We start from the raw sequence: 25,529 nt of genomic DNA, 5'->3' as shown, positions 1-25,529 counted from the left end.
CCACCAGGGAAGTCCCTGTGCCACATCTTCTTTATCCATTCATCTGTCGATGGACACTTAGGTTGCTTCCATGTCCTGGCTATTGTAAATAGAGCTGCAATCATAGGGAGGGTGGGAGGGAGACGCAAGAGGGAGGGGATATGGGGATATATGTATACATATAGCTGATTCACTTTGTTATACAGCAGAAACTAACACACCATTGTAAAGCAATTACATTTCAATAAAGGTGTTAAAAAAAAAAACGAGAAAACACAAAGCGGAAACTCCTGCCAGGGAAGCAGTTCCTCTCAAAGGGACACTGGTGACAGACTTTCCATAGGAAACAGAGAATGGAGAGGCAAAACCTGCAAGAAGGATGTTTCCCTTTTCTGCTTTTAAAAAGCTGTGTGAGGACTAGTGGTCTCTAAAAGGATATGGAAAAGGTCCCCCCACCAAGGCAGAGGGGGTTAAAAAGAGGAGTCACGGCTGTTCAAGAATAACTAAGAAAATTAACTGGGGGAAGATGTTTACTCTTTATGTCTTGAGATTTTATCCAAACCAGCAATATTTGAGGGAGGGCTTGGATGTTGGAGATTTGTGTGCCGAGGCTGAGAAGCATCTCTGCCCCCTCTCCAGGGCAATCCCTGGGTGGGGTGGCAGAGGGCAGGTCTGTTCCTTCTTGGGCTCCAAGGAGCTGGGAAGGAGGGCGTCTTTCAGGCACCACTGGAGCACTGCCCAGGCAATGTTTGTTGACATCATTTTCTCCTAATTAGACCTTTTTAAAAGACAAGAATGTTTGTAAGTGAAAAACAAGGACCTCTCCGGAAAGGTGGGTGGTCCATCCTAGGGAATGATGGGGGGCTGAAGTCAAGTGAGGCATGACACCCCTTTTATGTTCCTGCAACTGCCAAAAGTAACAAGTGTGTTTCCTACACGAGGGTTAGAATTTGCTGGAAGACTGTGGACACTCCCAACTCCCGAGACTGGCAGCTAACGCTAATTCCCTCTTGGGCTGGTCTCATCTCGCCCTTCTGAACATGTCAGCAAACTCTGTCTTCATCGTTCTTCTGTCAGAGCACACCTGTGCTGCTCCTCTGTGGTCAGAAGAGCTTGGGCGGAGGGGGCGAGGTGCGTGCCAGGTCCTGCTGTGCCGCCAGTAGGTGCGGTGAGGCAGGCTGTGGACAGGCCACCTCGCGCTTCTGGACCGGATGCGTTCTGTCCAAAGTCCTTTCTCTGTAGTTCTATGTTAAGCATGAGGTAGAGGCAGGCACCTGGGCCCCCACACACTCACACACACCAACACGTATACACTTCCTTCTAGTGCTCAAGTAGTGACCGTTTTATTTTCAAGGGAAAAAGCAAAGGGTCAGACGATCCCTTCCTTAAACTCTGCTCAGGCTGCCCTTTGTTTGGGGCATCTCTGCGGCAGTGAAGGGGGCAGGCCGGGCTTGCTGGCTTGGAGTGTGGTGCTGGGGCCCACCCCATGCTCTCTGCGTCTCAGGGCCTCAGGCTCCTTTTCAGGGAAAGTGGGGTGCTGGTGCCTCCTGACTCACAAAGCTTTGGTTGGGAATGACTGCATTAATATGTACGAAGCCGCTAGAACAGGGCTTGGCACCTGCCGGTAGAAAGAGCGACTGTTAGCTGTTAGCACCGCACCGAGCCAGGTAAACCTCTGGCTTCATTTCTGTTGGGATTTCTTCCCTTTGCATCGCAGCCCTCGGTCCTGCCAACCTAGGCTAAGAAGTGTACTGACAACCATCTTTGGAAGTTCCCAGCGAAAGTCTCTTTCCAGTTCTGCCTTAGTAAAGTCATATTTTTCAGTTTCAACAACAAACAAAACCCAGCCAGTCCAAACCTCCTGCCACTGAAATCACTTGGAGACGCAGTCATTAAAAAGCGTGTTCTCAGGGCTTCCCTGGTGATGCAGTGGTTGAGAGTCCGCCTGCCGATGCAGGGGACGCGGGTTCGTGCCCCGGTCCGGGAAGATCCCACATGCCGCGGAGCGGCTGGGCCCGTGAGCCATGGCTGCTGAGCCTGCGCGTCCAGAGCCTGTGCTCCGCAGCGGGAGAGGCCACAGCAGTGAGAGGCCCGCGTACTGTGGGAAAAAAAAAAAAAAAAAGCATGTTCTCTGGTGCTGGGTCTGGGCCCTCTTCCTCAGTAATAAAACAGAAGGAAAGGGGTTATGGCTGGCAGGAGTTTCTGAAGAAGAAGTTTCTGCCAGCAGTGGTCTTGCTATCAGGGTGCTGCCCTGTCCGCAGAGCTGGGGGACATTAGGCCACCCCAGGAAACCTCCCAGAGAAAGTGCCTGGGACATGCACCATCTGCCTGCAGCTTTGTCATTTAGATAATCAGTTGGTCAATTCATTAGAGCTGAGCCACAGAGAGAGCTTGGCTTTGATATCTGGGAAGAGGAAGGGTGCCCAGCAATGTCTTTCCAGGTTCGATTTGCCCTGCTTGACTGTCATTTGCTATTGTTTCTAGGGGGGAAAATGTATACTGACTGTGAGATCTTCCTTTGACGGTGTTTTCTGTTAGCTTACAAATAAATCAGGATAAATTTCAACCTCGTTTTACATTATACACACCACCCCCTCCAAAATAAAAGCCCTCCAACAAATTGCTTACATGCTAAGGTCCTGGATTCCAGTAAGGCTTTAATTTAGTTTAATGGACAAATAATAAATCCCTCTAAAGGCGGTGATTGGAATGGAAATGCTGACGGGTCCTTTCACAGTGACATGCTGCCTGGTGCCACTTTGACACGGAGAGCTGGGGTGCCTGGGGGAGTGGGTGCCCCGAGTCAGGATGACGGAGGGGGAAGAGGCTGCTGAGCTCAGATGCGGTGCCTGGGCCCACGGGTCTCACATCAGTGCCGGAGTCAGCGGCACGAAGCCATGTGTCCCGAGCTCATGAGAAGCAACATGTGGAAGCGTGAACCATTGTCATGGCGCTTGTGGCGTGATTTCCTGCCTCCCAGTTGGGGTCTTACTCTGTTTTACTCTGAGGAGCACAGTTAATATCACTCAGAGTCATAGAGGGTTAGATGTGGGTTAGATGTTAAAGGTCATCTCATTTCTAAGAGCCTGACCACAGCGGGGACCCAGGGTCCGAGGGAACCGTGCAAGAGCCCCGATTGCTCTGGCTCTTGTCCCACGCACTCACACTCACCAAGGGGCACTAACAGTCCCACCCCCGTCCGTCCGGAGGCCCCCCCCCATCTGTCAGCTGCTCCTCAACTAGCACCTGCCGTTTTCTTCCTCGCTGGTGACCCCCATTGGTGACAGCCCCCAAAGTCGCCTGATGGTCCCTCCCCACTGCCGTTGCCCCCAGGAAATCACCCCCATCGCCTGATGCTCTCAGGGAGCCGGGGCCTGCGTTGGGGAAGTAGAGCCTCTTTCCCCTCCCCCTCTCCTGTCATCTGGGAACGTGTGTGCAGGGCCTGTGCTTTGTGCCTCTTCTGGAGGATGGCCCCCTCTGTTTAGCTCACGACCACACGGACACAGTGGGCGGGGCCGGCCAGGGCAGGAGCCACTCCCACTCTCACTCTGCTTCTCTAACCCTTGGGCACCTCCTAACCTCCTTCCTCCTCCTTATTTCAAAACAAAACCTATGCAAGTCAGATTCTGCAAACCAGATCATTTTGGCCACGCCCACAAGTAGTTAGACATGTTACACTTTCCGTTTAGGTTAAAAAGCGTCTTCTGGGGGCTTCCCTGGTGGCGCAGTGGTTGAGAGTCCGCCTGCCGATGCAGGGGACACGGGTTCGTGCCCCGGTCCGGGAGGATCCCACATGCCGCGGAGCGGCTGGGCCCGTGAGCCATGGCCGCTGGGCCTGCGCGTCCGGAGCCTGTGCTCCGCAGAGGGAGAGGCCGCAACAGTGAGAGGCCTGCGTACCGCAAAAAAAAAAAAAAAAAGCGTCTTCCTTGAAATACTTTATCAGTATGAAGTCCAAGGTCCAGAGACACTGAACTGTAATCTTAGATATGAGGAAAGGCAGGTTTTTTGGATGGGTCTCTGTATCCTTTTCCCTAAGGGCGTGCGGTGCAGAGGATGAGAATTAGGTACCTATGCCGCCTCCTGGGTCTGCTCTCTCCCCTCTGGATCTCAGGTTGACTGACACGTGGCTTTCAGAACGGAATTTCTCAATCCCCTGCCCAGATGCCTCTTGGTGTACCAGCACGCACAGGAGCCATCTCCTAAATTCTCCGACTACTCCATTCCTCCCTGCATGCAGAGGAGTGGGCATCTGACATCTCTGAACTCCCTGAGTATCTATTACTGGATTCTCACCAGGTTCAGATCAACCCATAAATAGGAAAACATGTCACAAGTGATGATAAAGAAGAGAGATTGTCCTAAAGGACACCTGCTGTCTAACAGAAGTTCTGATGCTGGGTGGACACAACACATGAGTTGAACTGAACCAGGGGATGGAGGTGGGGAGGATGGCAGATATGGCTTCACATCTCTGCATCACCATTCACTAGGAGAAGGGTCGTAGGCAGGTCACTTCTCTGAGCATCAGTTTTACCACCTGTAAAATGGGGATGATACCTCTGCTCCAGCATCATCATAGGCATCAGAAGTGAGATAGATAGTGCACACTTGTACATCCATGTTCACGGCAGCATTATTTGCAACAGTCAAAAGGTGGAGGAACCCAGATGTCCATCACTGGATGAATGGATAACAAAATGTGGTATATATCCATACAACGGAATATTATTCAGCCTTAGAAAAGAATGTCATTCTGACACACAATACAGCATGGATGAACCTTGAGGACATTATGCCGAGTGAAATAAGCCAGTTGCCAAAAGACACATGGTGCATGATTCCACTTACTTGAGGTTCTTAGAGTTGTCAAGTTGATAGAGACAGAAAGTAGAATGATGGTTGCCAGGGGCTGGGGGAGGAAGACGGGGAGTTATTTAATGAGGATGAGGTTTCAGTTTTGCAAGATGAAAAGAATTCTGGAGATGGATGGTGAAGGATGCACAGTGTGAATATAGTAAATGCCACTGACTTGTACACTGAAAAATGTATACAAAAATGAAAATTTTTTGGGATGTATATTTGACCACAAAAAAAAATAGGTAGCACTCTTAGCATGGTGCTTGGCACACGGGCAGATGCTCAGCAGATGGTTGCTAAGTTCATCATCTTCAGGGGAGTGGACTCACGTCTGGCTCCACTGGGAAGCAGCAGGGACAATTTATGTCCCTCTTTGTGTGGCATTTGCTCCATTTGTAAAAGATGACTCACATGTCTCCCTTCTTTCCTATGTGAGACCCAAAGGCAATTGATGGATATTTAGGGGATATTCAGGAAATATTTAGTGTAAGAGGAACGGGAATGGGAATGGAGCTAAGATACATTAAGCACTTTCTCAACGTGCTCTTTGGAAAGAGAGCTTTGTGTCCCCTCCGGCCCGCCCCCAGCTGGAGATCTTTGCTTTATCCAGACACCAAAAGCAAAAGGTAAAGCTTGGATCACCTGTTCATTCATGGTTTGGAATCTGCTCATTGAGGCCTTTTTCTTACAGAAAGTCCCCTAAAAACAAGAAAACATTTTCTTCTGTCCAAAAAAATGTAGCCCCAGCCTGGTCCTCCCTCCAAATGGTCACTAAGAAAGCAAAATGCCTCGAACGCTAACAGAGCCTCAATTCATTGCTTCCAGAGCCTGTAGCGTTTTATACTCACTCCTCGAGCATAATCAGGGGAGTGATTCTGAACCTTGTTAATCAGAAAGGGCCCTTTAAAAATGTCATGCTGTCAATATAAAACTTGGCTAAATTGCATTATAAATGCCAGATTCAGTCAACTAACACATTTAACACTGTTTCTTAAGTACAGTTTAGATTTTATCCGTGCCAGGGAGAATGAGAAAAATACCTCAGGAGAGCCAACGCCCGTGGATGCCTTGTGCTAAGCTCACTGGCCCCAGAGAGGGATTATAAATATTTAATTCCAAATCCAAGCCACTCTTCTCCTAGCGCTATTGTCAATAAGGTGTCCCCACCAAAGTTGCTAGCTTTACGATGGGATGATGCTCATAGCTAAGAAGGTTACAAGGGGTGAGTGTCTTAGACCTGTTTTTCAGTCAGCAGAGAATTCCCATAACTGTTGTTTTATACCAGAGAGGAAAGGTTTCTTGTGAGTCCCGGGCTGAGCATTGGATGCACACCTGCCATGGGAGGAAAAGCCTTCCTTATTGATATCTATAGAGTCCAAGATAGCCCTCCAACCAGAAACCACCTTGTTTTGGGGAAGATTCCTTGTCACATAGAAATGAACAGAGAACTAACCCCTGCATTCTCCTCCCCTCCCACCAAATAAAGCTATTTCTACACCCTTTTGACTAATTTGATGGTACCTTTTTCCTGTGATCCTGTTCAGACTTGGCCTGGTTTAACTGGAAACCTTGAGCTCTCAGTTTGACTAAACAGCACAAGAGAAAGCACATTAAGGATCTGAAAAATGGTCATCAAACATTGTGACTTCTGATTTAAAAAAAAAAAAAAAGGTTTGTCTCAGGATAACTAGATGACTTTTTCCATGGTCAAAGCATTGCTTATTCCAAGATGAAAGGTTCTAAGTATACACGGCAGGGTAATACTTTGAAATATTAACCAATTTTCATTTCTCCCCACCTCCTTCCTTTTCCCCATTTCCTTCTTTCAAGCTAGACTGTTCTACACTCATTATCTCAAGAAGCAATGACATAGGTGAAGCTTGGAGTGTTTTTCAGGCTTCTGAATTTCAAAAGTCTTGTCCTCAGAAAAAAATCTGAAGACCTTGTATACATTATAAAATAGCATTTACTGGAAACTTTCTATGTGCTGGGCATGATTTAAAGCATGTTTTTATGTATGTTAATTTTCATTACAACCCAGTAAGATAGGTATTATTATCATCTCTATTTTACAGATGAGAAAACTGAGGTAACAGGAAATGGAGTACTTTGCCCAGAATGGCACCTCTGATGCTATAGGCTGAATGTTTGTGTCCCCCTCAAATTCATATGTTGAAATCCTAACCCCCAAGGTGGTGGTATTAGGAGGTGGGCCTTTGGGAGGTCATGAGGGTGGGACCTTCATGAATGGGATTAGTGCCCTTATAAGAAACATCCAAGAGAGAGCTCTCACTCCTTCTGCCATGTGAGGTTACAGCCAAAAGATGACCGTCTGGGAAACAGGCCCTCACCAGACGCTGAAATGTGCGTGCACCGTGAATTGGGCTTCCCAGCCTCCAGAACTATGAGAGGGAAGCGTTTGTTGTTTGTGAGCCACCCAGTCTATTTTGTTAATAGCAGCCCGAACAAACGGAGGCATCTGGCAAGTAGCAGAACCGACTCCCTAATACGGTAGAGTGCCTCCAGAGCACACATTCCGGAGCCCTGCACCTACCTGCTCCTCCCTGTGCAGGAGGGTCACTGGAGAACGCGTCCAGCATCACCACCTGGGAAAAGGAAGGGGCGTCAGCAGGACTGGGTAAAAGAGGAAGTTGGGCTGGGAGGCAGATTGTGAAGGCCTCAGCTGACCCCAGGAAGGGCTCTGGAGGTGGAGGGGCCCTTCAGCATTGTCCCACGTTGTGGTAAGGCATTTGTGTTTATACGCTGGCATCGGCCAGCCAATGGATGAGGGCTGCCCCGAGAAGGCTTTGGGTTGAGCTCCCATGAGGGCTCCCAGCCAGGGCTGTCGGTGGCAGCACTCCCGGTCACTGGGGGATAAGACCTTCCGTCCTGGAGGGGGTCTGGGCGGCACACCACAGCGTCCACTACAGAAAGGAGGACGGCCAGAAAGAGTGTGATTGCCAGCCTCGGCCTGATCCTGCAGCATAAATTATGCCTCAGAGTTTGTGTCAACTCGAGATAAGAGAGCTGAGCTTTTATATTTCCTCACCCATCAGGCTTTGGCTAAAGACCACCCTGGGAGGGGGAGGTTTGGATATAAACTCCTAGACCCTTCAGGCTCTCTGCATGTGTATGAGCTTTAGCTCACGGAAAGCAGTTCCAACAGCCCCATAGGGGACTCAGAAGAGAGTCACAGGTGCAGGACATTAAAAGCAAATGCACACAGAGGCAGGAGATGGGCATCAAAGGACAGAAGGATCTGCGTGATCTGGCTGAGGCACCCACGGTGTCTGCTACAGCTTCTGTAGATCTGAAAGGATTTCCCAGTTTGGAGGAAAGCGATGAGCCAGAGGAGAGAGATGGGGTCACTAGGAAAACGCCCTGCATCTGCTAGGAGAGCCCTGGGCCTCAGGGGTGTCTGTGGGCCGGGAGATGGAATCTATGTTTCACTCTCAGGGGGAGCCTTGCAGGGAAGGCAGACTCTGGAGTAGAGAGGGCTGTGCAGGGGGATTGGGATGGCGTAAAGGACTCCATGGACCTGGGAGAGGCAGGGAGGCAGCTGGAGTTTTCTAGAGTTTTCAGCGTCTCTGCATGAGTAGGAGTAGAACAGCCTGTGAATGAGAGAAGACAGAATAATGGAGTAACATGGAGGCTGCAGCCAACTGTGTGGCTGTGTATCTGGGGACCAGGCCAGCAATGGGCATCTCAGTGGACGCCAGCGTGAATACAGAGCAACAGGAACCTATACCCTGCCTGGCATCTTGGTAGAGCATTGTCACCCTAGAGCTTACATGGAGAAAGGGGGGGACCATGAACTGACCAAGCATATGCCCCAAGTACCTGGACAGATGGAGACTCAGAATAGATATAGATCTGAAGAAAATGAAAGGAAATTAAATTTCTTATCTATATGCGTTTATGAGCTATTTGTTGCTGCCACATGTATAACTAGGAACAAGGTCTCTTAGAAACCTCTGAACGATATAGTACATGGATGCTTCGGACGACAGGTGTTTGTAATGCCTGTTTTCGCTCAGCGTAATTACTGTTTCCTTGACGGTTTCCTTTCCTTACGTGAAGAAGGAATTATGCTGTGATGCAAGGACTGAACCAGCTGATTGAGGGACAGATTACACAAGTAAAACCCGGGCCCCTAAGGCAGGGAACATACTTTATGTATATCACTTTGATTATTTGTCTGCAGTTTTGACATCATAACCCATGTGTCCAACACAGCACCGCGTGGGCACACACACACACGTGCATACACCTCTTCTGAGGCTGTTATTTCTTTTTCTTTCTTCCTTCTTCATGCTACAGTGAATTGGAAGAACAAAAAAGCTAAATACATGCCAGCTTAGAGCCGCGAGGGTGTGTGTGTGTGTGTGTGTGTGTGTGTGTGCGCGCACGCGCGCACGCGTGTGTGTATGTGCGCTGCTTTTTTCACCCGAGGTCTCAGAGCTGGTTTCCTGCTTGGAGCTTTTCTTGTCTGTTTCAAAGCCCCCTTCACAAGCTTAACACTGACAAGGAGAACAATGGAAAGTGAGCTGGAGCTTGGAAATGAACAGAAAGAAGTGACTGACTTTGGGCTACTCCGGTGGGGTAAATGGACTATAAAATGCAATTTTAAATTAAATAGGTGCTTTATGTGCAACACAATATTGATTTTGTTTCCACAGGCAGAGGCTGAAGAATTGCGTGCAGTCCATTTGTGTGTGTGTGTGAGCGTGTGTGTGTGTGTCAGACAATTTAGGAAGTATATGAGGGTGTTTTAATTTAACTTAACTGCCCAGGAAGGACTTAATGATTAATATCTTTGGTTTTCAACTCTTCTTGGTCTTGAAATGATGACTCTTCCCCCTTCTGACCTGTATGCTTGTAAAGCCTTTGTCAACTCCTTTAAAAAAGTCCCTCCTCTCTCCCCATGCTGGTGATGGCAACATCACCCACCAGCCGAACACGTCTGCTGTTTCGCTGTCATGCTTTCACTCTTTTCCTCACAAGAGAGTGGCAAGACAGGCCACACCCGACATTCAGAAGCAGAAAGATATTGGGACCCTTACATCATAGTACCACCCTTTCACATCTCCGGAAAACAAAAATAAGATGTACAAGGTCACATATAGGGGACCCTGGGATTCCTTCTCCAAACTGCTGTTTGAAAAGTAGCTTCAGTAACATATAAAAGGAGAGTTTGAACTCTGACCTCCTGAGCAAAGCTGGGAGAGGGAGGATGTTTGTCTTCACTGCCCTCGGTATTACCACCTGTGAAGACCTGTCTACACACCTTTTAAACCCTTTTAGCAAGACGTGCGTAGCTCCAAACCAGGGTCTCATATTTTCTAGAACGTTCTATGGAGCAGAAGAGTGACCAAATTAACGTATTTTCACTAAGAATTCAACGCATGTGAAGTTAAAAGAAAAGAAGAATCCTTGGAAGACACCTTCTAATCCTTGGCGGGGAGGGGAGGGGAGAAGAGGCCTCCTCTTACACTACCTGGGGGGAAGCATTTTGTGTATCAAAGTCTTAATCTCTACACCCCGTGATTGAGTCATTCCTTTTTCCAGGACTTTATCTTAATGAACTAATTGAGGATATGCACAAAAACGGATGCATCTGGATTCACGGTAGTGTAATTTACAACAGAATGGCCACCAACTGAAAGTAACCTACATTTGAAAAACAAATAGAAGTGCACTAAGATTCTGTAGAGGCAAGAGGCAGAAGCCAAGACCAGCCAGCCTAAGCAAAGGAGGGGGGTTGGTGATGCAACGACAAACATGTCTCATGGGACTGAGGTTAGGAACACAACTGGGCAGCCCTGACTTTGACATCTGTAACTTTCGGCAAGAGGACAAAGGAAGGTCCCCATTCCAGTTGTCTCATATTTAAGGGTTATAACCAAGCTATAAATATAGTATTTGAACAGTTAAATATAATGAGCTGACTCCCTACCTTGACAAATATACCTTCACAACAATCTGGAGAACTAGACTTCTCAGGGTTTTGTGTCAGAAAATGCAGCATGTGGAAAGCCAGAATCTCATCCCAGGCCCTCTGGTCCCCTGGCGCTGACTGGCCCTTTTTCTCTGTTCACCTCCTGGTCAGCTCTACATCTTGAGGGACCTTGCTGACCATCACATGTGTGGACTCACCAGCCCACCCATTCAAGTCCATTCTCACCCCCTGCAAATTACCACGCTAACCTAGTCTTTGGATCTAGGGGTACATGTACTAGCAAGGTGAAATGCCGAAACCCAGGGAAAGGGTCCCCAGATGGGCTTGGGCCATTTGGGCTGGGAGTTCAGGGATCCTGGTTTTTTGGAGTATGGTTCAAAGAAGAAAGTTCAGGTTTCAGTTGGGCACATCCCTTAGCCCCCATGGGGAGGGCTTGGCTAGAGGGAGGGTGCAGCAGCGATCCTAAGATGGGGGCTCCAAGGCAAGGGGCTCAAGACAGGGGCCCCCTCTTGCCTGAGTCAAAGACCGTAATGCAGCTGGTCCTTGGGAAGTGACTGGTATCTCTTTCCTCTGGCTCCCTTAACAAAGTACCACAAACCAGATGGCTTAAAACAACAGAGATTGATTCTCTCACAGTTCTGGAAGCCAGAAGTCTGAAACCAAGGTGTCAGTAGGGCCATGCTCCCTTCAGAGGCTCCAGTGGAGAATCATTCTTGCCCTTCCACCTTCTAGTGGCCCCAAGGTGTAGGTGTCCCTTGGCTTGTGACAGCATAAGTCTAATCTTTGCCTCTGTCCTCACATGGCTTCTTCCTCTGTCCCTGTGCCCCACCTCTTCTTATAAGGACACCACTCACTGGATTGAGGGCCCACCTTAAATCGAAAATAATTTCATCTTGAGATTCTTAATTAATTACATTTGCAAAGACTTTCTTGTAAGGCTATATTCCGAGGTTCCAAGTGGATAGGAATTTTAAAGAGACAACACTATTCAACCTACTACAGGACTAAAACCTGAACATGAAAAATCACAGACAACCCATGGAGTTACTTTCCTTCCATCTCTTGTCCCTGATTTTTTCATCTGTATCTTAGCCAGCTGTTTATTTCTGCTTCTCCTTCCCCATGGGAAGTTATGGCTGCCTCCCAGCTACCAAAAAATGTGCATAATGACACAAAAAACTGGGAATCTATAGGCCCCCATTCCAAATTCCTGGGAGAGAGAATCTTCCTGGCTGAGGTTGGAAGCCTGGTCTACTCCATGCTGATAAATGTTGACCAGAGGAAGAGAGTCAAAGCTATATTACAGCCTTGGAGCGAAGGCAGCTAATTGCCGGGGTTGGCTTATGGACTGAAGGGACACCGACTGTCTGATACATAGAGAATTGGTTAAATTACGGCACAGCCATAGGAAGGAAGACCGTGTGACTATTAAAAATTATGTTTTAGAATAAATGTTAATGGCAAGGTAACATGCTGCTAATTAAGTGAGAAAAGCAAGTGCTGAAACAGTATATGTATAATATTGTACCCATGTGGTTAATAAACACACACACACACACACACACACACACACACACAAAGAACTGAGGACAGAAGAATGGACATCAAATATTTACAACACCGTCACTAGACAATAGATGATACACCGGGTGGGGGGCGATTTCCTTTTTTTTTTTTTCCAAAAATTTACTGTTAAATTGTTTAACATTTTATTAAATATGCCTGAAGAAGGACTTCTAACAAAAAAATAAAGACTTAATAATAGTGGAATTTAAGACATAAATAAGAGAAAATTTAGAGTAGTAAACCTAAGGGATGTCTATTGGGATATTTGCCTAATACACAAAGATTCCTCTTTTTTTGGACTTTCACTGGCACCATCAACTATAAACTTTGTCTCCAAAGGGGCAGACATATTCTCTCGCTTGGACCAGAGACGCAGAACAAGTCAGTCTGCAGGGAGGAGAGAAGAGAATGGGGCTGATGTCAGAATAGGGGCACAGATGAGAGAGCACCTGGGCACACTTCAGTCCGATCTAAACCCTCCCCAAGACCTGGTGACATTTCTGCTCTTGGGTTTTTTTCGGATGCTTCTTTATATTTATAGCAAGTGTCTTTTTGTATTTAAACTAGCTTGAGTTGATTTCTGTTGCTCGCAAAGAGGTTTTGTTTTGTTTTGTTTGCGGTACCCGGGCCTCTCACTGCTGTGGCCTCTCCCGTTGCGGAGCACAGGCTCCGGACGCGCAGGCTCAGCGGCCATGGCTCACAGGCCCAGCCGCTCTGCGGCATGTGGGATCTTCCCGGACCGGGGCACGAACCTGTGTCCCCTGCATCGGCAGGCGGACTCTCAACCACTGCGCCACCAGGGAAGCCCTCGCAAAGAGTTTTGATCAATACAAGATCCTTCCCAGTTCCTCCAAAACATAACCCACAAGTGACCATGGCCTGGTACACTCAGTTCTAAAGAAGAGTTCAGTAAGTAAAAGCTTCAGATCTGAGACCTGATCTTTTGGATAAAGTTAGGCCCTTGTGCCTAAGGCACAAGCAGGTGCATCAGAAAAAAGTAATAAAAACAAGAAGTTGATGAGAAACAAGGGACTGAGCAGGGGGCAGATCAAAGAGAAAGGCAGGGGAGGGTGAAAAGGAAGCCATATGATGAGAGTTCTAGAGTCTAGGATGCAGAAGTCACCCCCATCACTGACCTTCATTGATCTTCAATTCACAATCCCATGTGCAATCTGCTTGCCTTTTATGAAGGGTGGATGAATTCCATAGTTGAGTTGATCTTCCTTGCCTTCAAGTTGGCCAGCATACCATCCAACTCCTGTGTGTCCAAGTTCCTTCCACTGGTCACAGCAACCATCCAAAGGCCCCAAATATTGGCCCTCTGGGAGGGAGGTTATTTCTTAACACCACCCACAATGAATAACTGCAGACTGGGCAGTTGTGTTGGCCCCAGGTCAGTTTTCTTTATTGACCACAATCCAAACCAACAACTCATGAACAGCAAGTTCCATTTCCCAGGACTCTTGAAGAAAATGTATCCCAGGGACCACTGAAAAAGTCAAGCAACACTTCTGTATGGCCCATCAGATCCCAGTGTATCACTGTCAATATTTAGAAATAAATTTCACATTAATAGATGATTATCCGTTAAATAAAATAAGAATCCACGAGGCCAAACTGATATAAATAAATTTTTTTTTTAAAATAAGAGGGAAAGGGAGGTGGAACGCCAGCTAATAAATGTAGAAGGAATGGCGAAATTAGAAAATTATCATTTGGCAAACATCACAATGACAATTGATTCAGGTAAGGAACATCAATGGATGCTACTAAACCTGGCCAGTGAAAGCTTGATGACAAACAGGATATTGACTTAATTGTAAAGTATCTCCCCACAAGATTATTTTTAATTACAAAGAGGAAAACAGTAACTTTTTAGTGGAGAAGCCGAGAAGACTGAACTTTAGCCGAGTGATCAAAGTCAGCCTCACTGCTAATGGAACCAATCAAGTTCACTTGCCTCCTGATACAATGGGTGAGGGGGACACATGTCTTCTGTGACATTCCTGCCAAAAGTACATAATCTGAATCTAAACATGGGAAACGTGAGACAAATCCAAATGGAGGAACATTCTGCAAAAATTTCAAGTTCGTAAAAGACAGAGACTCTAGAGTGATTCTAGTTTAAAGGAGACTAAAGAGATGAGACAGTTAAATGCAGCACATGATCCTGGACTGAACCCTGAACCAGAAAAAAAATTATTTTGCTATGAAGGACATTATTAGGATAACGTCTATCAACTAGATAATATTATCTGAATGATTTGGGGGCAAAAGGACATAATAACTGCAGCTTAGTTCAGAAAGAAAATTATATCAATATATCCATATCTATATCTATATCTATACGTCTGCATATCCATCCATCCAGAGAGAATGACAGTGCAAATGTGGTAAAGGCAAATGTTAACATTTGGGGAATCTGGGTGAAGCTATCATGGGAATTTTTTGTTCTATTTCAACTTTTCTCTAAGTCTGGAATTATTTAAAAATAAAAATAAATACCACTCAAATCCCTTCGGACCAAGCACTTGTGGCCCGTTTTCCCAATAGCTGATAAAATGTCATTCTGTGCCAGCAAAGTGTCAGCTTCGACTTTCTCCTGAAGCTGACTCCATTCCTTTCCCAAGTCCCACTTGCTCCTCTTCCAGCTCCTTGGCATTTGTCAGCCCTGGCCTTGTCCTAGGCTGTGAAGTCCCCCCGACCAGGCCTTCCCATGGTGCCCATGTGGACAGCCCCCCTGGGACGCAGCCTCTGCTGGTCTGTGTGGGGCTGGGGCATCTGCAGTCTAGCTCAGGAAGCCAGGTGTTGTCCTGGCATCTTGTGGCACCATGGCGACAGGGGGCTGCCCTGGGCTGCTGGATGGGAGGAGGAACCCTGCTCCAGTAAGGATCTAAATATAACACTGAGGGAAGGAGGTGAGAGGGAAGTGGCGGCAACATCTTAGCTTTTCCTTCCTTTCCAGGAACAACCTGTAGAAATGTTTTAAAGAGCTTTTCTTCCTCATCATTACTATCAGATGTATGTTCTCCTGGGTTTCTTGGTACTTCAAGAGAATTAATCTTTCCCTACTAGACTTCACAATATCCCCTGTCCCCTACACACACACACATACATACACACACACACACACACACACACACACACACAGAATGGCTCCCTACACAAGACTTCCCTGGGAGCCCATCTCAGCCTTATTACTCAGCACTCAAATTCTTTAGCTTTATTGTTGCTCCCCTGGGGATTTGATCCCAGCAAATCCTTCACCTCCAGAAAGAGAGAAGAAAACTAAACAGCAACGGTTCAGTGTACATCTGGGTACAGTCACCGCTCAGCAGCACTTAGCAGGGTGCCAGGTGTGGGCAGAGCAATGCGGGTTTTCCGGGAAATTCTAAGCGCCCAGGGTCAAGTGTCTGTATCCGATTCTGTCAGACACATCGTAGAACCTTGGAACTTACGTGCTGATGGTAAATGTCCTTCACAGTTAGTTGTCTCTCCTTAGGGTTTTCAATAGGGCATTCATTGAAGGTAGGAAAACATAAACATTGATGTCCCTGAAGGGAAATGAATGGAACACTTCAGACGTGATGCCAGACGGCGTGGTCATCATGCCACCGTTCTCCATGGATTGATTTGGGCAGCGATGCAGAACTGCCAGGAGCCAGCCCTCGGACACCCATGACGAGAGCTTCAGCGGGTCACCGTCTGGATGAGATTTGGCTTGAGATGGCATTGGGTGGCACCGAAGGGAGTTGGAGGGATGGTCGAGTCTGGGAACCCGCTAAATCATGAGGTGAAGCCTATGGCTGTGGGCTGCTTGGTCTATAGCAGAGACGAGGGGCTCACACACCACGCATGTGACATGCCATCTACTTTGGAAAGTAGAAGGAAGACACCAAGGGGCCAGAGATGTCACAGGGAATTTATGAGGACCGTTGTTTTGAAGGGACCTTTCAAGAAATTCCTTTTCCTTGAAATGCTGAGCTCACTTAGAGCTGTGAGTGAGGACTAGCAGGGTTCTCTGCCCCGGAGGATGTGGGGGGGATGGTGACGGACACCCCACTTGGAGGTAGCCAGCTGCAGTGGACTTGGGTGAAGAAATGCTGGGAAAGAATTTGGTTCCTCCTAAGGAGCAACAGGGTGGGACTGGTGGATGATTAATACTACATGACTTCTTGTGAGGCGTTCTCAGGACGTTGTCCAAATCTTTTCTTGATTTGGGCTTGTGTGGATCTCTATCCTGACCACTCATTACAGAAAGATGGGTTGTTTCAAAGCCTGACTCAGAACGCTGCTGGGGTATGCATCTGAGCCACTGGACATCATAAAATCCTATCTTGGTGCCAATAGAAGAAGATGCTTTCAGAGACTGCGATGAAGTTTCACTTTGAAACCTTGTTTTGAAATCCCTGGGGAATGATAGATCATCTCAGGGCAAAATGGAAAAACTGCTAGTGTAGCTAGCTAGTAAGCTAGATTTCGTTCTCAAAGTTTGGGACCAAGGTTTTCCTGGTAAGCAACCTGCTTATCCCCAAAGAGAGGTCAAGCATTTATCCAAACTGCAAAAATATCAAGAAAGCAGGAAACAAAGTGAGTTTAACTTGAAAATATTTCACAATGTTCACATAATCTGTCATATGTTTTCTCATGTCACCCTCACAACAGTCTTTAACAAATGTGTACTGTCTTTCAACAAATATTTCTGAATGCCTCATAGGCTTTGTAACCGGGGATAACATGGGGGAACAGACAGACATGGTCTCTGCTCTCACAAATTTAGCCTGTCCTAAAGAAGAATACAATCATTATAAATGCTACTTAATCCCAAGGTGGAATAGCAATCTCTTTCTTCAATTTTACTGAGGGAAAAACTGAGGCTTACTGAGGTCCAGGGATAATTCTTCATGTCCAGAACTAAAAGAAAAAGCTATTGCCTCTTCTATTCTGTCATTTTGTTTCTTAGGGCATATAGCTTCCATTTGACTATTTTATTAGATAACATTTCTTTGTCACACAAAAGTAAGTTCAGGAGAAAATGTGCAGTGTAAAAATAACATATTATAGGAATTTATTAAATCTAGACAGTTTTCTCCACTTATTCTATTTCTGGCCTGTTTTTGTTGTATCAGTAATTTCTGATAAAATATCAAGGGTTCTCGTTTCCATTACATACAATTGCAGTGGCACTAAAACCTGCAGAAGGCACGGCTAAATATAACTTTGCAAATCTATCCTTTCCTACAACATGTTGCCAGTCCCCAGAGAATCCTTACAGAGAAGATTCACAAAAGTAGATGGTTTTACTCCTTTCGGGCTACTCAGTGCCTAGAACGATGCCTGACACATAGTCACCAGATAAATGTTGAATAAATGAATGATTGGTCTCTCTGTTGTTTTAAGAAAAGAAAGCCCTATGTTCTCCTTCTTTCTTCAGACAGAACATGATCTTGAATTTCATGAACTGCCCTGATTATTCACTTGAACCTACACAACCTATAAAAACCAATGTCAAGGTGAAATTGTCTTAACCCTACACATAAAATTTCAATTAGCCAAGCTAATTAAGGAGGAATGATTTCCAAATAATTCCAGAAGTTAATAGTAACAGAACTGTTATAATAGGATATCCCAAAAGATCTTTCCCCAAAGGGATGGTCTAGTTGAGAATGAGTCCAACTGTATATAAACATACTTGGAATCATCTCGAAGCATGCTTCAACGTGCCTGTTGACTATGTGTTCTTAATATGGATTTTGTTTTCATTCAGAATATAGAGTCAGTATTTTCTGTGATGACAGAATTACAATTTTGAACATTTTGTTTCTTCCAGGGGAAAATAAAGGTCTGAGTGAAAAGGTAGCAACCAAACAAATAGGAGTGTGGCAGGAGAAGAGTTCCAACAGGAGTCGGACAAGATCACTTCAGGAAGAAGGTAATTGAGTATGTTTTGTGGCCTTTCCAAGGAGTCTGTGCTTCAAAGTTGCTTTGAGTCATTGTGTCATGAATGTTTGAGCAGGTACATGGAGCCCTAAATTATCACCACCTGGCTTCGGTCCACCCAGTGGCACATTCCTCTTGTCCAGTGATGCCTTAGCTCATGGTGTACGGTTGAGTCACTTGGAAATCCAGACAAAGGATGGGATCAAGTCCCATGCATACAGTGATTGGCCAGCCCTTGTAGCATCAGACTGTGGTTAGTTCCACTCCTGGATCCCTTTACTACATGGATGGTGACTTAAGACATTTGATGATGTTGAAGCATCATGTTGTCTGTTCCTTCTAAATCCAAGAATTTGTTCCACCATCAGAAGGGTATGCTTGATGAAAGATGGGTCAGAGTCATCTGAAATGACAGGCTGTATTTAGCAGAATAATCTTGTTTTCTTTTATTTATTGCCCAAAGAACTGAATGTTCATGGGAAAGAATTTTTAGGCATCCTAGTATTTGTTTTTGGAATGTATTTTTCTACATATGGTAGCATGCAACATCTGCATGATGGATGGTAGACAGAAATTTTCTACTGCAATTCTTCATTACAAATAGGAGAAAACTGGAGGACAGAGAGCCTCACTAACTTACTCAAGGTAATCAGATTCGTTAGTAGCCAAAGCTAAAACCCAGGACTCAAGATTCCCCGTATTTCACAGATGATTTCATAAGAACATGCAGACATTCCAAATCAGATTCCTCCCTCTCTCCCAAGCTCATTCTTGATTTGAGTATCATTTGTTTTTCTGGAACTAATTACAAATTTACAGTTTAGGCACCAAGCCAAGCCCAACTATTATGTCTTCAGGCTCTGTTAGGGTAAATATAAGCAGAGATGTTCTGACTATGCTCTGTGAAGCCTCTTCAAGGGTCGCAGTGCAGATGTGTGCTCATGTGAGTGTGTGCACGTATGTTGCTCATGTGTGCATGTGTGGTTGTACGGATAGGCATCCTCTAACTTTGACAAGATTACTTGTCCTGAATCCCAGAAGAAAACATTATATTTTAATTGTAAATTATTCTTTATGGTATAGGGTCTATATTACTGAGACTTCGGTAACTTTGGGCTTTTTAGTCCACAGGCTCCATTACATTATGTAGTGGTGGGTTTTTATTTGTTCACTTACTTGCTTGCGCATTAAATGATCAACAAGGCTAACAGACATTTTATATACAGATTCATTTTATCGTTTATGTGTTACTGAAAATCCAAACTTTACAACAGAGCGGTATGTTAATGCAGAGAATTTATTAGTTGAGGCCACAAGCCTGGATCCTTCCGAAAGAACACATCAGATAAAGCCACATCAGGATATTACTTTTGATAATAAATGTACAGACTGGACCGTCCCTATGCCCATCTGTAAAGCTGGGTGGGATATTGTGGGCATCCCCCCTCCATCCTTCCACACCCTCAACACACTTTTTGGCCTGAAAGCACATCCTCACTTGGTGGAATAGAAAATGTGGGAAGTGTTAGGACTGAAGCTGCAAATTCAGATAAAAATGCCTTGGTGTGTGTAGCTTATTCTTAGGTAAATAATATACCTGAAGGCAAACAACCATGCGACAGATAGTACAGAGTGCTTATTAGATGATTTGCCGTAACAAGGTAGACTAATTAGCTCTTTCCTAAGAGTGTTCGGTTTGATGTTGGAGAGCCTGTGAGAGCCGTGGGAGCCGAGGGGAGAGAGGGATGGTACTGAGGAGGGGGGCCGAACAGAACTGGGTGGTGACACAAAGGGAGAGATGCTGAAGACAAACTAAGCAACGTTCTGTGTTAAAAAGAGGCATAGGGCTTCCCTGGTGGCGCAGTGGTTGAGAGTCCGCCTGCCGATGCAGGGGACACGGGTTCGTGCCCCGGTCCGGGAAGATCCCACATGCCGCGGAGCGGCTGGGCCCATGAGCCATGGCGGCTGAGCCTGCGCGTCCGGAGCCTGTGCTCTGCAACGGGAGAGGCCACAACAGTGAGAGGCCTGCATACCATAAAAAAAAAAAAAGAAAAAAGGAGGCATAAAGACAGGTGGCCAAGAGGCGCATGAAGAGCTGCTCAACGTCACGAATCATTAGAGAAATGCAAGTCAGAACTACAGTGAGGTATCACCTCATAGCAGTTAGAATGGGCATCGTCAGAAGATGGAGAAATGATAAATGCTGGAGAGGGTGTGGAGAAAAGGAAACCCTCATGCACTCTTGGTGGGAAGGTAAATTGATACAGCCACCATGGAGAACAGTATGGAGGTTCCTTAAAAAACTAAAAGTAGAATTACCATATGACCCAGCAATCCCACTACTGGGCATATACCCTGAGAAAACCATAATTCAAAAAGACACATGCACCCCAATGTTCATTGCGGCACTATTTACAATTGCCAGGTCATGGAAGCAACCTAAATGCCCATTGACAGATGAATGGATAAAGAAGATGTGATACATATATACAATGGAATATTAGCCATAAAAAGGAACAAAACTGGGTCATTTGTAGAGACTGGATGGACCTAGAGACTGTCATACAGAGTGAATTAAGTCAGAAAGAGAAAAACAAATATCGTATATTAACGCATATATGTGGAATCTAGAAAAACAGTACAGATAAACCGGTTTGCAAGGCAGACATAGAAACACAGATGTAGGGAACAAATGTTTGGACACCAAGGAGGGAAAGTGGGGGCAGAGAGTGAGATGAATTGGGAGATTGGGATTGACATATATACACTACTATGTATAAAATAGATAACTAATAAGAAAAAAAAAAGAGGCATAAAGAGCTAAAATTTGGAATCTGAAACCATTTCGTTCTTGACTTGCTCACTTGCAAATAACCCAATAAAAACGTATAGGCTTCTTAAAGGCAAAGATTGTGTCTTACCAATTTCTGCATGTCTAGTGTTTAATATAGAACCAAGCACATTGTTATCACTCCTTAAATGCTTAATGCACGCATATGTATGTTTCTCTACCAGAGAAAAAGATTTCTTTTTTTAGGTTGATGCATTCCATGGTATTATATATGAAATGAGATGCCCTTTTAATCTGCTCTGCATGAAACTGACCATTCTGAACAAAGACATTGGCCTTCTCTGAATTCTGATGCTCTTAGAAATTGAGATAAATATTTAACCATCCCTCCCTGTGCCCTTGTGGATCTGTGTGGAATCCCTGAGCTGGCTAATTGAACATTAAATGTATAAGTTAAAAAGTACTCATCTCTCAGTAACAGAGGAGGAAAAAGTTAGTACAAAAAGAACATTCTTCTTCCTCACCTGTGAACATAAAGCAAAACAAAAATCTGCAAGCGTATTTTGAGATAGGTTTATGAGGATCTTTGACATACGCATATGAATTTGATGATGAAGTTTTGACATTTGTACAACTACACACTCATAAAGTTGTATCAGAAACTCTTTAAAAAACAACCACCACCCTACATACATTTTGTTGTTTTTCTGGGAAAAAAAATAGGTACTCCTAATCCATGGAGTTTCCATTCACAGAAAAAGCTGTCAGGAAAGAAAAAGTCAGCCATAGGAAGGCATTCTATTAGGGAAATGAACCAAATCAGAAAAGGAGAACACTATTTGCAATTTAACCAGCCAAGTTAAACATGACACGATTAGAGCCAATCTTTGGGGACCAAGTTAGTGGTAATTGTGCCTTATTTAACTTGGCCAATTAAAGGCTGAACTCTTTTCTAAATTGGCTATTTTCAAAGCAATCACACCTTTGCACTCAGAATTTTTTTCAGCTTGCCATTTTTAATTTAGTATTTGACTGCTTAATGGATGTATGTGTACATGGACCCATGACTAAATATTTGCACATAATACAAAATTAATATGCATTTGTATTGGGCAGAATGAAGCATTGCTTATTATGTTAGGCTTTTTAACCAGATCAGGGTCATATATGTTTTTACATGTCCAATAATTTCCAACATCTGAAGAAAGTATCTAAGCTGTGAAACATATTGCCTAAGGGAAGATTCCTAGAAAATAACTATTGTAACTTGGAAAAAAATATAACCTAAGGAATGAGGGTTTCAATATGTAGAAAAAGTAGAGAAGAGGGCAAAGTGTTGGTTTTTCTACCAACCATAAGTGCATCTTTGTTTACTTTGTCACCATGAGGCAGTTACTATTTATTGAATGCTCATTCTGTGCAGAGAACTGCTCTTGACCAGATGATTCCAACCAAAGCCCCAGAAATTATCCCTGACTCAAGAAGCATCTACTCTTAAAAAAAAAAAAAAAAAATGGAAAAAAAGACCCAAATTGTGTGGGAGCATAAATACAAAGACTGAAAGCTCAAATCAGCTTCTCAGCTTTCTGCACTGGGATCAAAGTATTCATATACATTAGAGTTAAGACTCAAGACTCAGAAAAGGAGAAAAGAAAAGAGTTGAGGGGAGGAGGTCCTCATAGCTCTATGAATTGAGACTGACGGAATTAGTCAAAAGAAGTTTTTCTGGGGAAATCTAGTGGAATAAGCACTGGAAGAAGAGTAAGAGGCTCTGAAATGAAAGTAAATGACCTAAAGTTAGCTTTGTAGAAAAAAAACACGGTAGGTGCTCCACACTAAAACAAATCTATCTTCCCAATGCCTTTAGGAGTTAAGGACATATGTGTTTTTACATAAAGTGTGGATCCAAACACGTAGACTAGAGTAGACTTGACTTTTCAAGATCTAAAACCATTTTCTGCCTAACAGAATGAGTAGTTGCTTAAGAATTTCAATACCACGTTGTACGCATGATGGTGAATTCTACAGCCAGCTTTTCTACACACACTTTCCATTCTTTGTGGAGATGGAAACCTTAACGCTGTCACCTGTTTTGATCAACAGAAGGAACTGGTTACAAAGAGAGGTAATCCGAGTGCAGGGTCAAGTCAGGGCAGAAGTAAAATGAAAACTCGTACCCTGAGGCCATGTGGTGGGGCTTGGTGAGGTGAGCTGGAAGGAGCACTGGATCCTTGGCTTCTCGAAAAAAGAGCTCAGGACTCTTTCCTTGCTTCCCTCGGGTTGGGGGTGGGGTGGAGAGAACTTCACCCCCCAAAGGAGGTGTTGCTGTCTTTGGTCACATTTTGTGACACTTGATTGGCTGACATGGTGGTGGGTGTAGTGGCTGGAGCCGTCACGTGTTAAAAGATGGGTCTGTCCCCCTGTTCAGCTCCTCTGACGTCATCCCTCTCTTACTATCGAGTTTAGATGCTCTTTCTTCCCCCACGGAGTAGACTCCTGGCTGGCTTAAGAAAGCCTGGGGCCCGAAGACCTAGGCCAGCATTGTTCAAGTGTTGGCGGGGGTTCCTGCTTACTCTCTGGCTCTCTCTGGACATCTGAACTGGCCTTTCTTCTCTTCATAGTGATACAGTCTGAAGGCTTATGTTTGGGGGAAAGAACAAAGGACAGCAGGCCTCTGTCTGCTATGATCCTAGGTAGAGTTCACTGAGACAGGATCTGGTCCAGCCCTTAGAGGTGCATTGTAGTTTAGAGGCTGAAAGCCCAGCTAAAAACAAAGCGTTGTTTAACTTTGCATATCATTTCTCTATGCACGTATTTATTTTAGGGGCCTTGTGGAGAGGTAAGTCTACTTGAGGACAGAATTTGCATATTCTAAAACGCACACACTATCAGCATACCCCAGTAAACTATCATGATGATCATCCTTTAATGTCACTCCAATCTATAATCTCTAACAGGCATGGGTTCTACAAGTGTCTCCTACACCCTGCTGTGCAATCTTGAGTGAGGTGTTTTTCCAAAAGATTTTATTTTCAAAGTTAAAGCTCAGTGGTTGGTTAAAAAAGAACCTTGGCCTGATACCATATGACATAGCACTTAACATTTATTATTGGAGACATAGATTGAGCCCTGACTGCACATAAGGTATTGTGAACAAGTCATGGCTTCAGCCCTCAATCTGGGGAGAGGCAGATCTGTTTAAAAATGGTCCCTGGGACTTCCCTGATAGCCCAGTGGTTAAGACTTTGCCTTCCAGTGCAGGGGGTGCGGGTTCGATCCCCGGTCGGGGAGCTAAGGTCCCACATGCCTTGCGGCCAAAAACCCAAAACATAAAACAGAAACGATATTGTAACACATCCAATAAAGACTTTAAAAATGGTCCAAAACAAAAAATGGTCCCTAAAAACAATCGTAAACAGATATACATGAGATAGTCAATACAAGAGACAGCATAGAGACGGAGATCATGAGTTGGTTGAAAAGAGATTCTCTATAAGAGAATGAACTTTGTGACCAGTAAAGGGAAACACTGAAGAAAGGAAAAAACAGTGGAGAAAAGAAAAGATAACGGCACATAAAGGGAAATGATATCAAATAAACAAAAGTATTGCTCTTTAACTCTTTCCATTCTGTTAAGAATTTGAGTGGAGTAATCATAAGAACAGTACAGCAATTTTGTCTTTTTATTCTGATGCGTTGACATCTTGGGGCCATGCTGATCCTGGAGAGCCTGCCCCTCCCAGGACTAGCTAATTCCTAGAGATAGTAAAGGACTTTCCTGCCAGCTCGCCTTTCATATGCAAACCAGCCACACCCCACACCCCCAGCCATCTCCTTTATGGGGCTCTCACACTCTGGGCCGCTATCTTCTGCCTTAATCACCCCATGGCCAGTGCAATGGGTGAAATGTTTGTGTCCCCCCAAAATTTATATGTTGAAATTCTAATCCCAATGTGATGGTATATGGAGAGGCTTTTGCGAGGTAATTAGGTCATGTGTTAGAGCTCGCATGAATGGCATGAGTGCCCTCATAAAAAGAGGCCACAGAGCTAGCTTCTTCTCTTCCTGTCAGGTGAGGACACAGTGAGAAGTTGCAGTCTGCTTTCACCTGGCTGTGCTGGCATCCCTCATCTCAGACCTCCAGCGTCCAGAGCTGTGAGAAAGAAATGTTTGTTGTTTAAGCCACCCAGTCTGTGGAATTCTTTTATAGCAGCCTGAACTAAGACAGCCAGGTACTAGACAACTAGGGACAGCCCCTATGCCTCAGAGCCCGCTGAAATCACCCAAAGTAGACAATCCAAAGCTTGTTGACTCTTCCTCATGCATTCCTTCCCACAAAAACCACCATAAAGGCTTTGCCCACATTTCCCCTTGCTCTCTCTGCCTCCTGACGGACCCTGGTGCTTCCCCATGTGCCCCCTCCTGCCCCACCCTGTT

At 45.1% G+C, this 25,529-nt stretch overlaps 1 long non-coding RNA gene across 2 annotated transcripts in view; it reads left to right on the top strand.

Moving 5' to 3' along the window:
- The window catches only part of LOC308623972, a 149,247-nt gene that overhangs the window by 84,061 nt on the left and 39,657 nt on the right, over positions 1-25,529 (top strand). For both annotated transcript variants that reach the window (XR_014016905.1, XR_014016906.1), the window contains exon 3: positions 18,192-18,293. This is a non-coding gene — a long non-coding RNA (uncharacterized lncRNA). The remainder of the gene's footprint in view (positions 1-18,191; positions 18,294-25,529) is intronic.

Source organism: Mesoplodon bidens, assembly GCF_964165515.1.
Source record: "Mesoplodon bidens genome assembly, chromosome: 10".
Classification (NCBI taxonomy): domain Eukaryota; kingdom Metazoa; phylum Chordata; class Mammalia; order Artiodactyla; family Ziphiidae; genus Mesoplodon; species Mesoplodon bidens.
The sequence above is the reverse complement of the archived record's forward strand: the minus strand, read 5'-3'. Positions and strand labels throughout refer to the sequence as shown.